Here is a 16,593-nt window from a genome sequence, read left to right on the forward strand (position 1 = left end):
CAAGTTGATAGTGATATTATTCACATGACCGAGATCTATATCTAAGGCAAGCAGGTGCTTGAGCCATTGAGGCTTGATTTGGGGTTGCAATAGCTCATTTTGGCATTGATTTGGGTAGACATTAGTGGTTGGAAATTATGCAAAACAACTTCTCTTTGGATGCTCGGAAATAGATTTTGGATACTCAAAGAGATTGAGCAACATTAAAGCTTTTCAAGAGAAGAGAAATCAACATTGTCTTCCATTTTCTTCCTCTAAAATGTATGCACAGCAAAGAAGAAAGTAAAAATACATTTTAAGAATTCAGTTAGGAGCCATTCTATCTATTTTGAGTGGATATAGAGCATGCTATAAAAGTCATGGACAACTATGGTAGCTTAACAACATTTTCGTATTTTGGCCATGACTTTATTGTATTGAGGTATTCTATAGCTCAAAACAAAGAGTGTGATGAGAACTCCATATTTGAGCAATCACAGAGTTGATTCTATACAATTTTTAGTTCTCTATTTTATAGCAAATAGAATAGTTCTCACTTGAACAACGAGCATTCACAATGAATATCTATATATTGAATGCATACATGCTCCTTGGGTACACTAACTCTAGTTATATTGATGCTTGTCATTATTGTATATGTCTAGAAATGCTTATGTTGAGCTCTATTGATTGCATTTGGACAATGGCTATCTGCTTTAGCGATTTCCATGTGCGAGCTTGAAAACTTATTGAAGGTATATACTCTTGAATGTATACACGATGTACTTTGTGCATCTAGATGCTATGAGCTTTATGCATTGAGCTTTATTTTGCTCCTGGGCACTCCAGATTCACTTCCTAGTGGGAGTACATATTTTCTTCATAGAGCTTAGTTCATTTAAGTCAGTGGGAGACTCTCTTATGCTTTATTGGTTTATATATACATATCATCGCTACAAAGCTTATTGTGGTGGATATATGCTTGGTATGCATCAATGCACCTAATACTTAGGATGTTTTGACAGTCCTTGGTGCTCAGTGGTTTATGCTATGTCTTTACACTACTAGTTACATCTCGTTTGCTACCTAGATTCCTTAATAGTTGGAGCTTATTCTTTTGCATGTTTGCCTACAATTACATGTTTATTTTTTACAATTTTACGGACACCCATGTTGACTTGAGCAATTATTTTGAGAGTAGACTGTTAAGAAACCCTTCACCCTTCACCTGCAGCTTGCGTTTTTGCATTTCTGCGTTTTGCGTTTAGGGTTTGTAGTCCCAAAAAGGGGCACCATCCTAGACTTATTGTGCCTATTTATAGGCCACTCTCTCATTCATTCCTTACGGCGGTTGATTCATTCAATTCGTCACCTCTTCTCTCCAGCCTCTCCACTACCCTCACACCCCTTCAGGAGGACATTGCGGTTCGTGGTTCATGGATGTCTTCATCATCTTCCTTGTGCTATGGCACCCTTGTTCCCTTGTATCACATTCACTCCATGATTCCGAACTTCATCATTCCATTCATCAGAGTTTCTTCTCTCTTCTCTTCTCTTCTCCATGTTTGACGAGTTCACTTTGTGTTCCTCCCTACAAACCCTATTGTCTCGCTGGTACGTCATCTTTAGACATAGACACTGTCTTTAGCACTTTATCGCTTATTGCTTGTGGACAACAATATATTGGCTTAGTCTTCTCCCTATTGCACACTTTTTGGCTTGGTTTTGGGGCTGATTTGCTGCTATTATAGTAGCCCGTATTCTGTTTGTTTGGTAGACATAATGGTGAATGCTTCAAATGCTTCGAATGCTTCCAATGACAATGCTATCTTCAACATAGAGAAGTTGGATGTGGCAATAACTTCCAGTAGTCGAAGACTCAAATTTAGCAAGTATTGGTGCAAAAGAAGCAAGTCAAGTGATTGAACTTAGAAAAAATAAAGCCAAAGCTTTATGATACAAATGAATGGGAAGAGCTTGATGAGCTACATAAGTCTACCATCATTTTCTCATTATCAAATTAGGTATACTTCAATGTCATTGAGATTGAGAGGAATGCTTATGCATTGTGGAAAAAGATTTGTGATCTCAATCATAAGCAGAGTCTTGCAACACAGCTGTATTGGGTTAAGAAACTCATGGATCTTCATATGAAGGAAGGGATATCTATGTCGTCTCACTTAAATGAGTTTCATTTCATTTTCAGTTGACTTACTTTGTAGGGCTTAACGTTTGAGGAGAATGCTAAGTCTCTTTTATTGCTTATTTCATTACTTGAGTCCCATGATACATTTCGCATTATTATGAGTGCATAGCCTCCTAAAGGTGGCTCTCTGCTCAAGGATATAGAGGGTGCTTTGCTTATAGAAAACAAGAAGAATATTGATGCAACCCATACTTCTTATGCACTTACAATGAGAGGCAAACAAGGTGGTAATGGGAATAATAATTGTGGCACATACTCACAAACCAATAGGGGCAAGTCTAATTCTCATAAGTAAAAACATAATACTTCTCATGGTCTTAAGTCCTCTCTTAGGTTGTAGTACTATAAGATACACAATGATAGGTATGAAAAAGCCAAAGGAAAAACACAGGATAATGCCAATTTTTTAAATGATTAGAGTATTGTTCCTAAGTCCAATGTTAAGATAAAAGAGAGAAATTAAAGTACAACTTAAATTATTACATACTTGCTACTTCATGACTTGATGCTACTTAGTTGACCAATGCTCCCTCTTCTTACTCTCAGTGTTGGCTTATTGATTCAAGGACTCCATTTCATGTTACCATTATCATCATTGGTTCTATACGTCCCGTACTATTACAAGTTTGGTTAGACTAGGAGATTACACTGCATTGGATATTATTGCTATAGGTGATGTGAGATTGTAATTTAGTACTAGTGCTCCATTTCTGATTCATGATGTATGTTATAACCTGGCTTTGACTAAAAGCCTTATCTTTGCCGGATAGTTGAATAATGACAGGTACCATGTCTCTTTTGGTGATTCATGGAAGATTACTTGTGATAATCTTGTTTTTGCTAAAGGTGCAAAGGTTAGCAATCTATATCCTTTGCTTATATCTAGATCTGTCAATCATATTTTGGCCATGACCGATCTTCCTCATGCATCTCTTTGGGATTACCATCTTGGGCATATATCACTTAAAGGAATGAAAGTACTCACTCATTTGCAGTATTTGCCACATCTTGACTACTCATGTTTTGACTCTTATGATTATTGTTTATATAAAAGGTAGACATGTAACTCTCATAAAAAGTCTGGATCTATGTGTATAGATGAGCCTTTGGCTCTTGTTCATTCAAATGTTTTGGTGGTTCCATGCCACGTCAATCATTAGGTGGTGCTAAGTACTTTGAGACATCCATTGATGATTATTCCCATAAAGTTTAGGCTTATCATATTAAGCAAAAATCAAATATATTAGCTTCATATTCAATGCTTTCTTGCTATGGTTAAAAACCAATATGGACATATACTAAAATACCTATGATTCGACAATGGGGATAAATGTCTCTCATGCATTTGAGCAATTATGTGATGAGAGAGGCATAAGCATTAATTGATCACCCCTTACACCCCACTCAATATGGTTTGCAAAGTGCATGAATAGCACTAGTGGGCATGGAGAGGGCTGATGATATTCGGTTGGAATGATGGAGTGAGGGTGGAATGCACTAACAAGTGACCCTAATAGAAGAGACTAGATAGCACACTTGGACCCACATATAGCATACTCAATCCTTATTTATGGTCCATCTCAAAATCAAATCTGAGGGTTGTAACATACCAGGTTTATGTGAGCTCTTATCAAAATTAATTCTAAGATCTCACATGCAGAAATAAAAAAGACACTAAGTACCATAATATCTAAGGCAAGATTTCTCGAATATAACAGATATTACATTTTGGCATTCATAGCAATTTGGTCACAAACAAGATCTATTATGATAATGCATGCAAACATGATTAGAAATACCTAGCAACGTGGCACTCATCTTGAGATTGGGAGAGAGCTATGGTGATGCTTAAAGCTTCTTTGCAGCTACAATGAGGTATCATTATCTCCAAGGCCCATAACCTTCATCTATAAAGTTGTCATACCAAAGTTGATTCTTAGATTCTCTAGCACAATTGTTGGGTGCATCTCATTTCTATATTCACTTTATGTGTAAAGCTGGTAACACTTGCCCAATCCAATACAACCAGCTCTTCCTATACATTGTTTTGCAAATGCTTGAGAAATGGGTGTAATGATGAGGGAGTCTAAACCAAGCTTGGGATTGTAGATGTTTTGTTTTGCAAATCCTAGACCAACTACATAATAAATGCCATCAATTGTCAAAGAGCCTTCAACAATGTTGGTGGCTACTACCACTTTCCTTGAACTTGGAGGAGCTGCCTCAAAATTTCCTATCTGCATCTCACTGGGAAGGCTCCATAGACAAGGAGAATGATTAGCTTAGGAATGTTTGGGCCCAGCCCTTTCATCCTTTTATATAGAATCTAGCAAGCTGTGTCAATTTCTTCATAACCAGTCAAAAACAACAATATACCTCCCTATGGTTCAATCAGATGGATCTACATGATTGTCATTGATGTAGCATCCAAATAGTCACTCTCAAGTTGCTTTGCATACAATATCTCCATAGAAAACATCCTACCTAGAATGAATATCTTGCAATTGAAAAAATAGCTTGAAAACTTTTCAATATCCAGTCTTGTTGATGTAACAATTAGACACAACCAACAAACCAACCCTTTTAAGAGCCCAAATAACACATCACTATGTATCATTGTAACTAGCCTTCCTCCTTAGATAGGGTGGTAAATAACCTGATTAAACACTATTTACAACAATTAACAAATTCACAAAACTGAAAAGTACACTTTACCATATAATCTTGGACATTGGACACCCTATTGGCCCCAAAACTAGCGCCCCTTTCGATATTTATTTAACTTAATTAAAAAAGAAGTTGATGTACAATGGGATTCTCCTAATTTCTTTTGATATTCCAAATCCCCTTGCTGTTCAAAATGACCAGCAAGTCTTTAATGCGATTTGCACCTTGATTCGGGCAATCAATTGGCTTTCACTAGCTTTGATGGAGATGGAAAATGCCCAAAATTCAATTATTTGCTGGTCCCTCCACTTAAATAGGCTTAAAACAGCTTCAGCCCTGTTAAATCCAAGTCTTGGAGCTTCCAATTTCTGGCATGCTTCTTGAGGCTACTGCTAAACCCTAATTTCTGTTGCAAATTAGGATTTACAATAGAGAAATCTGAAATTTCTCAACCTTTGGTGATCTCAATGCTGCAATCTTTGGATCAAGGTTGTAGAAAGGCTAGAAGATGAGAGAGAATGCTGAGGAGAGAGAAAATTCAAACTTTCTTTGTGAAGAGCTGAAGAAAATTGATCATTTACTGTTGCTGCTCTATCTTAGTAGCTTGTAGATGCAAAGAACTGAAGGAAATTAGTCATTTACTACTGTTGCCTTGTCTTAACAACCTATAGATGCTATCATCTATTGTTGATTGGTCTTCTCTTGCTCTTGGCTACCTCAGAAGGTCCTCCAATGGCTGCAAATCAGACCAACGGTATCTCCTCTCTCCCTCTCTTGCAAGTTGAATACACTAAAAATGCATCTCTCCAACCTCTAAAGACGTTTTTCAGTCTTGCATGGGCATTTTTGACAAGTGGCAACCTTCCCAAATGATTTTTCTAGCATTACCCATAATTAAATATTAATTTTTAGTCTTTAAATATTAAAAATTAATCTAATAATTATTTTAGTATCCTGAAAAATAATATGACTAGCCAATAATTAAATTGGCTAGGCAACTTTCATTTTCAAGTGTCTCTATGCCATCTTTGACCATTAGATTGGCGTTAGGTACCACTAAACGTCATTTCTCTAGTGTCACCAACTGACACTTATGGCCAAATGAATGACCTAGGCTAACAATTGGCACCAAATATCACCAAGTATCTGTGCGACATAACTTATAGTAACTTTTGCCTTTGACATCTCGTGATTTCTACGGGTCTCGGACTCATAAATTTACTCTAACCCCAATTACACCTCACATGTGTAGCCTTTACTTAACCATGTGATTAAAAATTAATCCACATATTGAGTGAGGTTTCAAAAATATATGTCCTCATGACAATCATCCTTTCATGTGCCTCATCAAGCACGATCACAGAATAAGCTAAAAGATTTTCATCAAGTACCTCTTTTAAGAGTGTATCATCTGTCATGTACTTTATTACTATCTCAGGTCCTGTACAATCCAACTTTTCACCATCCAATGTTGCTAATGTAGCAATTAGATGCAAGTCAAGTCACGGACTAACCAACCCTTTTAACAGCCCAAACAACACATCAATATGTATCATCATTTCATGTGCCTTATCAAGCATGATCACAAAATAAGTTGAAAGATTTTTATCAAGTACCTCTCCCAAGAGCATACCATCTGTCATGTACTTTATTAATGTCTTAGGTCATGTACAATCCTCAAACCTAATGGCATATCCTACCTCCTCCCCTAGTTTGCAACCAAACTCTTCAACCACTCTCTTGGCAACAAACATTGTTGCAACAATTGAACGTATATCCTGAAAACTTTTCAGCATCCAGTGTTGCTGATGTAACAATTAGACACAAGTCAAGTTGCTGACCAATGCAAGTCACGTCGCCAACTAACTTGTGTCGTGCTATCAGATCACAAAGTGCACTCCCCGCTTCAAAACTTGAACACACCTACCATCAACAACATCAGATTGTTCACTAGAAACTTGCTTGCTAGGAACCCAACCTACTATCATAGCTCGTTGCCAATAACAAAATAGACTTAGCAACCCCAAACAAAAGAGCCTTGATGCAGTTCCCTGCTCTACTAAAAATGAACCTTGCATTGCTCAGTTCTCACAAAAACATTTTCCATGTTCAAAATATATGAACACGGTTAGTATCTTTAGCCATAATTTTTTGCTTCTCTATCTAAGATATGAGAGTTGTAGGTCTATGGTGATCATTACAAACCCGGATATTTGTAGCAACAGTTATAGTTGACCCTTCTCATGTGTTGATCAAGGCACAAGCAATTGCAAACTTTTCACTTTGCCCATAGAGCACATCCTTCTTATGTCATTAGATATACTTTGTGAAACTAGACCCAAGCTCAAGAATAACCCTACCATGACATATTTTCTGTAAGATCTTGTAGCTTCTCGTAAATGTATTTGCTTTGTAAAGGAATGAGTGTTTCCTTTGACATCAATTCACCAACAATATCCTGGCTTCTTCCGAGCCTTATTTGCAACTTGCATGACTTCAATCTCCCATACATCCTCTTGCATCCCAACTGTTGCATAAATATTAGCCATATAAATGTAGGTTGAAGTAGTAATTTTATCTATTTGAAGGATATGCTGTCAATCTCCAAGCCTCACATTCTTCCACTTCTAGCAAGCACCCAACAAAGCCATCCAAACTAGAAGATAATCACTAGATGGCATCATTTCAATAACTGCTAAAGTCTTTTTAAACTCCCCTGCACGACCAAAGAGATCAACCATACAACATTGGTGCTATGCATCTAATGTGACACCAAATTTGCACTCATTTTTGCAAAATACATTTGGCCCTCATCTAGTAGATGCATGCATTGAGCATGCAAACAAAGATACCTAGGTTTGGAGACATGCCCCTAGCTTGCATCTATCCAAAACATTCCAACACATCTACACTACAAGCATGACTTGCATACCTTGCACTTAGTGCATTCCAAGAGACCACATCCCACATAGGAAGTTCATCAAACACTTCCCATGCTTTTGTAAATGTGCCACAGTTGGCATACATATCCACTAGGGCATTTCCAAGCACAATATTTCCCTCCAATAACCCCAACCTACCAATCTCTTCATGAATTTCTTCACCCTTGTCAATGGCTCCTATGTCATCACATACTTTCAAGGCGCTCAAGAAGATGATTGCATTAGGAATGTCACCCTCCCATTGTAGCTTGTCAAAACATTTTAGTGCTTCCTTACCTTGCCATGTTGTGCATATCCTACGATAAGTGAACTCCAAGAGACAACATCCCTAACAAGAAGCTCATACAACATTCCCTTTGCTTTTGCAAATGCACCACACTTGGCATACATATTCACCATAGAATCGCTAGGCGCACTATCTCTCTCCAACTACCCTAGTCTGTTTATCTCATCGTGAATTTCTTCACCCTTTACAACTGCCCCTAGATTTGCACATACTTTCAAGGCACAAGTAAAGGAGATTGCAATGGGGCAGTGCCCCTCATGTCGCATCCTATTGAAACATTTCAATGCCTCCTTACCTTGCCCATGCTGTGCATACCTTGCAATTAGTGCACTCCAAGACACTACGTTGTAGATAGGAAGCTCGTCTAAGAGCTCCTGCGCTTCTGCAATATAGTTCTCTATGGTTTGCCACTCCCAAAGCTCTCTTCTCTCTTTTGCTGAGGCAAGCTGAGTCATCTCAATCTTTTGCAAAGGGCCATATGAAATTTTTAAATTTTCACAATCTTTACATGGACATATCAACAGAGTATCGGGATAGTCCTCTCAAGAATGTGGGCTCATCCTTATTCTCTTGAGAAACCCTTCACCCTTCACCTGCAGTTTGCGTTTTTGCGTTTAAGGCTTGCAGCCCCAAAAAGGGGCGCCATCCTAAACTGACTGCGCCTATTTATAGGCCACTCTCTCATTCTTTCCTCATAGCTGACTCATTCAGTCCATCACCTCTTCTCTCCAGCCTCTCCACTACCCTTACACCCCTTCAAGAGGGCATTGCAGTTCGTGGTTCGTGGCTGTCTTCATCATCTTCCTTGTGCTACGGCACCCTTGTTTCCTTGTATCACATTCACTCCATGATTCAAAACTTTATCATTACATTCATTAGAGTTTCTTCTCTCTTCTCCATGTTTGTCGAGTTCACTCCGTGTTCCTCCCCGCAAACCCTACTATCTCGCTAGTACGCCATCTTTTGAGATGGTATCAGAGCTCGATCTGCTCAAACAACGGCAAAGATTCTCCACTCCAGTGAAACCAAAGACCGGTGGTGGGTTCAGCATCCACTTCGTTTCTTCTTCTGCTACATCAAAATCTCGTTTTTGTAGGTTTCAGGCTTTTTCAGCTTGCTGCCCACACCCCTTTGACGGAGGACATTGCAATCTCAGCTGTCCCTTGATGTCATCTACAGTCTGGCGCATGTTTCCAGCCTTCCACCCGCAGTTTGCAACTGTTACATTAGAGCGACAGTTATTAATCACTCTCCATTCAAAAAACGATCTCATTTTTGTAGATTTCAGATATTTCAGCTTGCTGCCCACACCCCAAACGCAGAGGACATCGCGGTCCAAGCTGGCCATTGCTGTCTAGAATAGTCTAGCGCATATTTCTAGCCTATCATACACTGTTCGGAGTTGATTTTAACATATTGACTGCTGCTACTGTTTTTTTCTTGCGTTTTTAGTCTTTCACTCTCCTGGAAGCTGTCTTGCCTGTGTTTTTAGTCTTTCTCTCCTATTGCTTGCTTTTTTAGTCTTTCTCTCTCTTGCAAGTTGTCCTGCCTGCGTTTTTAGTCTCTCTCTCTCCTCACTTGCGTTTTTCTATTGGTTGCAACCTCTTATTGTTGGTCGCATCCTCCTCCCATTGGCAGTTCACTTCTAGCCCTTCCACTACCCTCCCACCCCTTGAGGTGAACATTGTGGTTCGTGCTTCACACTGCCCTCACATCCCTTGAGGCTGACATTGCAGTTCGGGGTTCATGGTGGCTGACCTCTTCCTTCTTCAGCAAGGCACATTGGTATACATGGCTTCTTTACCAACAGATGTCCAGACTACTGGGTGCTCCTATTGTGGTATCACCGGGCACACCACCGATACTTGCCGACTTCGACCTTTGCTCCCCCCCCCCCCCCCCGGAGTATATGCATCTTCCACCATGCACTCCTTGTGCCACCTCTCCTTTCTGGGCCACAGAGATCATTCTACATCAGCTATCAAAGTACTATGCTCAAGGCAATAAGACGCATTCGATGCACACTAAGTTCTTTCGAGCACATGGAGGATCGATTGGCACTATGACCTCCTGGAGATCGTCGCAATGTCACCAGTAGTCTTCTCCCACTTATTTTCAGATACAGTGGCTTCCACGACCTATGGATCTACAGTCTGCTCCATTGAGAGACAGTGATTGTTTGATACTGTCTCCTTGTCAGTTTGCTCCTTCGAGAGACAATGGCTACTCGACTCCTTCCTCTTCTTCGGTTATCTAGTCTGCTCCACTAAGAGACAGTGATTGTTGCTTACCTCTTGCTCATTCTGAGCCCCACCCTTCCCCACCCTCGGCTACTCAGGTTCGAGAGGCTACCTCTAGGAGCTCTTCGGCATTCCAGATACCTTCTTCGGCACGATCGGTGGCACTTCCTTCGTCATCAAACATTTCGGAGTCCGTGATCCATGAGTTTTTGGATTCCCTATCTACTTCAGAGGGGGATTTAAAGGGGGGATGTTATTTCTTTGCCCTCAGAGGAGGCATCTACTTCTTCTTCGACTTCAGCAGGGGTCCCTCCACCTCCCACCTCAGAGGGGAAACCTACTCCACATGAAGTCCTTCACCCATCTTCTACTTTCTTGGAATGGCTGTCTTCGACCAATCATCTCTTCTACTGATACCCGAGATCTTCAGGTACCACCTAGATCGAGACCTTGGAGGTTCAGCCGTGACTTGGTGACGAGGCCTTCATATTCCTTCCGGCATGGATGCACGGAGCTAGTGGCTTCTCTCCCGAGGTTGAGTTTCGGATTCTCCAGTTCACTCTGTCTACTGTTCTTTACTGCAAGTTCCCTTTATGGTGAAAATCTTGGATCTTAGGGATCCTCTACATCTTCTTCCTCCTCTTCTCTTCTTGCCTTGGTCACTTGGTCAGCATGGAGCCAACTCCCGAGATCGAGTACGGGCATATTCTCATGGTTCTCGGCACCACACAAAGTTTAACATTCCTCCTATGCATTGCATGTTTTCATCATCTTTGTACTAGGGTGCTTGGGCAAGTGAACAATTTCCCCACGAGGGACATTGTCCAAGTGGCACATACTGCATCAGTATTCTTCAGCATGTAGCATTGCATCTCCACCTCACTCTTCTCTTGTTCCCCTTTTTGGGCCTGAGAGGGGGTGTTGAGAAACCCTTCACCCTTCACCTGCAGCTTGCGTTTTTGCGTTTTTGCGTTTTGCGTTTAGGGTTTGTAGCCCCAAAAAGAGGCGCCATCCTAGACTGACTATACCTATTTATAGGCCACTCTCTCATTCATTCTTCACAGCTGATTCATTCAGTCTATCACCTCTTCTCTCCAGCCTCTCCACTACCCTCAAACCCCTTCAGGAGGACATTGCGGTTCGTGGTTCATGGCTGTCTTCATCATCTTCCTTGTACTACAGCACCCTTGTTCCCTTGTATCACATTTACTCCATGATTCAGAGTTTCTTCTCTCTTCTCTTCTCTTCTCTTCTCCATGTTTATCGAGTTCACTCCGTGTTCCTCCCCGCAAACCCTACTGTCTCGCTGGTACATCATCTTTTGACACATTCAGCTCTCTCTCAAGTTCCTCTCTAGCACCTTCATCTTGATAAAGCAAGCCACCACCATCTAGGTCATAGTTGGGATAATCCCTCACATCCAAAACCCCAAATGCAATGAGCTGTTCAGAAGGAAGTTGATTGAAACTGGAAGGATTTGCTTCTTCATCCAAACTGCTCCTTTTCATGGGAAAGAGATCTTGCCCTTTTTTCTGATCTACATCCCTCATGCCAACTATTTTGAGGTTCCAAATGATCCTCTTTCTGAGCTTTCAATAGTTTGTGAGGCTTGTTGTCATGCTTCTGTACTCAAATCCAGAGTAGCTGCTACTGCAGAGAATCGGATTGAACTTATGTCACAGGTAAAGTCTCTGGAAAATCAATGATGATGGACCGAGTCACCAGGTAGCTGAATCAACTGGAAGCCCAACAGTCCTTTATCTGCTCACTAAGCTTTGTCCAACCATTCACATGGAAAACCTTGATACATCCCATCCAGCAATTGTTGAGCTTTTTCTTGTGGGGCCATGAATTGTGCCATATGGAGCTGTGCATTGAATTCAGGAATCAAAAAGTTGCAGAAAGAGTTCTACTCCAAGCTAGGCCTTTTTTGGATCCCTATGGCAATATCAATCTGCTTGGCTCTAGAATTCAGTGCCGAGTTCTTCTTCTACAATCTACTTGTTGGGTTTTTATTTGACTTGCTGATAGTTGGCCTTATCAATCTAATGAAGGGACTAGTGTAGCAACCAGCAGCACTGTGTGTGGAACTCTGGGATCATTTTGCTGGAGCTACTGACTGGTAGGCAACATATGGACAACCTCTTTCCTGCTCATGAGAGAGACCTCTTGCGCCACAAGGTTGGATGCACATGAGGTTTCAACTAACAGTTTTGCATCAGGCATCCATTGCAGGAGCAGATTCCAGGTATCATGCCCTTCAAAGCTTAGACCTATTGAGGAGGAAGAGTTGGAAATTGAAGCACAAGCAGGTTTAGGTGCAGGATTAACTGGCTTGGAGGACACTCACATTAATCTCCTCATTTGATCCTGGTGGACCAAAAGCTACAGCGACTCTATTTGACTTCTTGTACAACTATTTTTCTTTCTGAACGTTACAGAATCAGAAGCAAAATCACCTGTGCATTTTTTTTAAAATTCTTTCTGCTACATGATATAACAACCTCTGATATCCCACCCATGCGGCTGGATACATAAACTCTGTAAACAACCAGCGAAAGAAAAACGAACTTTTGCTTGCTTAACCAATTAGTGCTCTGTTCACATCGACTTGTAATAGCAACATGCTCAGTCATGACCACTGTTGGCAAGTCAACTGGATCAAGGGCATATCCTGCACCTGCGTATCTGGGTGCCATTATTCGACGCACAAATCTGGTCAGGTGGAGTTGAATTAACTAGGCTGGCTTCGTAGTTAGAGAATAAACCAACCTTTGTTGATGCGGCAGTTCGAGCAGAGGTTCTGTCCTTAGCACTGCATAATGGGTTCACAGCAACAGAATACGCCGAATAGTAGGGCCAGAAGCCAACAGAATTTCTACTTTGCAATCAGATCATATGCCAAGATCTATTTCACCTCTTGTCGATCAGCAGGCAGAGCACGCCCATATGTTGTCCCTCTGCCAGCATCCTACCTCACCTTGATGCTCCCAAAGACGAGATGAACATAAGGAAGGGTGCCACAAATGAAATGAACATAAGGCAGGGCTTTTCATCTTCTGGTGCAAATGTCCAGGGCATCAATGGCAAAAATGCGTCTCTTAATAGGGATGCCGAGGTGTTAGTCATGGATTCCGCAAGCAATCATGCTGACGACACAAGCATCTCTAGCATTTCCAGGGGGAAGCTTACTTTGGAATGGCATTAGTACAGGAGCAAAGCCCAGAAAATTGCAATCCCAACATCCACACCAGCCAAGATCTAGTGGCCATAGATCTTCATGGCAAGGATTGGATTTTAAAGCACACAGGTACCAAGCGCAGTAGGTGAGCCACTAGCTTCCATGAAGGAAAAAATAAAGTGCAGAATCGATGGAGTTAGAAGGGTGTAGCATGAGAGAGAGCCTTATGCAACACAAGCTCCTATATTGCAGCATCATATTCGACAATATGGGAATTACCCACAAGAAAAAAGCTTGTAACATCTCAATGCTTTTTCACAAGGCCCATGTTCTATATACGCAGCAAGCATTGCATTCCATATGACCACATTTTGAACTAGTAAACCGTCAAACACCAGTTGTGCTTCTACAAGGGAGTAGCATTTGTAGCACATGTCCACAAGTTTGCTGGCCACATACAAATCCCCTTCCAAACCCCTCAAAATAATCACAGCATGTACCTTTGGCCTATCTAAAGCAGCCTTACAACCAACCTAGCTCAATGTAAGACTTAGGGGTGTTGGCTAAATGGCCTACAACCTGACTAGCAAAAGCACCAATAAAGCCCCTACGAAGTCCATATTTTCTCACAATGCAAGGGTATGTATAGTGACCTCAAAATTTCTTTCACTTGCATAAATATTTGGCATCCAAATTTGATGCAGTATCCCATAAATTTATGTCAAACAAGTGATGCACAACATGTATGCCATGTTCAATATCACTATGAATTTTGTAGGGGCCTAGAAAGTTAGCCCATATAGAAACTCCATGTTCAAAGGGTATGCTGTTAATTAAATGCTCTGCCTTATTTAAATGGCATGCTTGACCAAACAGATCGATCATGCATGTACAATGTTCAACAGAATAACTTGACCCCTAGTCTTGACTAACAAAAACAAAATAATGCCACCCATCCTGAAGTCTTCGTGCATGGTTGCAGGTCATGAGAATGTGAACTTCTAAACAAAATAATGCCCTTTGAACTTCTTTGAACAACTAGTTACTGAGGACTAGGTGTAGTTCATGGTGATGTTGGTGCAAGTAGGCGTACAAGCACTTAGCTTGATACAAATCCTTTTTGTGTTTGCAGTGTTGCAAGGTACTTACCAATTTCTATTCAACCAAGGCTGGCAGCTTGGCCTATATCCTTGCCCTACCTCCCTTCTAAGATAGAATGGTTGAGAAAGTCCTTAGATAAGGCTAGGAAACATCAGAAATCTTGTGAACAAATCTCCTTCCTAACATGCAAGCGCTTGGCCTGATACAAATCCTTTTCGAGTCTGCAATGTTGTCACACACACTGAAGAAGCATAGAGAACATACCTTTCTTTCCAGAAAATCTTTGGAATTATAAATAGAAGGATATACGATTGCTAGTGTGATTTTCTAGCGAAAAAGTAAAAAACCCATCAATTTTAAATATTCGTGTTGAAACATCTGGATGGTTTAGATGTGTACCAAGGCATGATAATGTTGATCAGTAGCAGCTAGAGAAGAATATGATGCTTTGGGTGGGTAAGGGAGGTTGTTGGTTGATCCACCTCCTGCATCGGTGGTGGGGAGCGAGTGGTTGCAGATGGGGATGTAATCATAACTCAGCACAATTCTACTGCCATAGCTCTCCTCGAGAGGGGCTGCAAGGTCAACAGAGCTACTCACTAAGGAGGCTCAAAAAGAAAAGTGGATGTAGATGTAGAGCCGTGGTTCTTCGTGGTGTTGGTGGTGTAGTAGGCAAGTCAACCATACAAAGCATAGTGATCCAAGGATGGTTCAATTCCATGTTTCTCTCTCATCATCTCAAAATACTCATGACCTTTTAGGACCATGCTCACATGATTACACGTAGCAAGTAGACATGTGAATATTATAGCATTTGGTCTCACACCATACTCTTACATTTCTTCAAAGCAGCAAATAGCTAACTTGCCCTCATGGTTCTCGCCATAACCCTTAATCATGGCTACCAAGATACATCTTTAGCAAGTAGCTTGTCAAACATGTCCCTTCCTTCTACATGAGAGCCATATTTACTATGCATGCCTACCAAAGTGTTTACCACAAATAAACATTTATCCAACCCTCTATAAATCGGCTTTCAAGCTTTCAAGCTACAAGTGTATCATCACCTGACATATTCCCTCTAGTTGCATCTTTCTAAAAGTAATAAGTGTTTCCTCACTAAGCCCATGCTGAGTACATCCTGAAATTAATGTGTTCCAAGTGACAACATCGCGAGCGGAAAGCCTATCAAAAACACAATATGCTTTTGTAAGTGAGTAACATTCAAAATACACTAATGTGTTACCAAGGAAAATTTATTCCTCAATCCCTATTTTGAGTACCTCCGCACAAAACATTTGGCCTTTTTCTATCTATCACTCCCAAGCTGGCAGAGGCTTTCAAGCTGCACGCGTATGTAACTGCTCCAGGAGACAACTTATCCACTTGCATATATTGAAAACAATTGAGTGCTTCCTCACCAAGCCCATGTTCTACTACACATGAAACTCTAGACAAGAAACCATAGACATCAATTTTCCTTTTAGCACTAAGGTGTGCTTGCCTTCAATCTTCTGTGGCAAAATCACATCTTCAAGTGCCTGTTAGAAAGTCCTAGGTGCTGAGAGAGCTGCGCTCTGATGGCTTCTAAAGGCTACTCTTCCTCTGCTCAAATAAAAAACATAAACAAAAAGATAGAGCGATGCTTGAGCAGCACACTATTAACATTGCAAATGCAAACCCTACCTCCAAGTCCTTACAAGAGCTTGAACAAAAGATGAAGACCATCGAGGATAGTTGTGGGATCATTGGGGGGAGAGTAGTGGCTATCTTGGATATTGATTTGGATCTTGAAGTTGTTGGGAGCTCACTATGGGAATTGGAGTTGCTTTGCGCAGTGGATGTCAACTAAGAAGTGGTAATGGGGATTGTGTGTATAGCTCATGAGATTGGGATCTTTTGGTGGAAAGTTGTTTGGGTTCAATTGGACTAGTTAAAGTTGGGCACCTTAGAGGATATTGGCTTGAGATAGAGATTGTGAGCTACTAGGT

General features: G+C 40.9%; 1 pseudogene; it reads right to left on the reverse strand.

The window, feature by feature from the left end:
* Positions 1–4,092: 4,092 nt before the first annotated feature.
* LOC148016036 (putative pre-mRNA-splicing factor ATP-dependent RNA helicase DEAH5) lies at positions 4,093–11,870 on the reverse strand (annotated as a pseudogene).
* Positions 11,871–16,593: the final 4,723 nt, after the last annotated feature.

The sequence above is a fragment of the Lygodium microphyllum genome, chromosome 23, assembly GCF_053477565.2.
Source record: "Lygodium microphyllum isolate KBCC chromosome 23, Lygodium_microphyllum_v1.1.10, whole genome shotgun sequence".
Lineage (NCBI taxonomy): Eukaryota > Viridiplantae > Streptophyta > Polypodiopsida > Schizaeales > Lygodiaceae > Lygodium > Lygodium microphyllum.